The following is a 631-nucleotide window of genomic DNA, read 5'->3' as shown; positions in this document are numbered from 1 at the left end:
CAAATTTGGGCAAAGCAGATGGGCAAGATATTGGAAGTGAACCCTCTCTCTCCTTATATCCCACGAGGAAGCAAAGTTTCAAGAGCCTTCAAAATTGAATTGAATCCCAGGAACTTGGAACAGAGTCGTAAACAGTAATTAAAAGTTGAGAGTTGTACCCGGGTGTTGGGAACTTCTCCGGTCCATGCTTGGCCCAACTCAATTCTGGGGATACCCTGGCCATAAAATAAAATACAGCTCAGTGTCTGCACCCCGGCCCATCCTGATTCTCCACTCTCACGTCACTGCCCCGTGCCCGCCCACCAGCCTACCGCTGTCTTGGTTGCAACGAGCTTTGGTAATAACGTTTTCTGGCGATCTTGGGACCAATGCTTAGTCTGACACCAGAGGAATCAACTAAGGGGCAAGGTCGAGACGATAAGTGGAGACTTCCCAAGTTCCCATTAACGCCTCGGGGCTCAAGCTAATCTCACACCATGCCCGTTATCTTTCTCAAATCCCCATTGAGAATTGACGTTGAAGTTAAATTTTCGTGATTTGCTCGATGAGCGCACACCTCAATGATCTACTAAACCATCAGGCTGGCTTGTTGACATTGTTTAAGCGCTGATCTCTCACCAATTTTTTTCCA

Source organism: Histoplasma capsulatum, genomic scaffold (assembly GCF_000149585.1).
Source record: "Histoplasma capsulatum NAm1 scaffold_1 genomic scaffold, whole genome shotgun sequence".
NCBI lineage: Eukaryota > Fungi > Ascomycota > Eurotiomycetes > Onygenales > Ajellomycetaceae > Histoplasma > Histoplasma mississippiense.
This window is presented reverse-complemented; position numbering follows the sequence as displayed.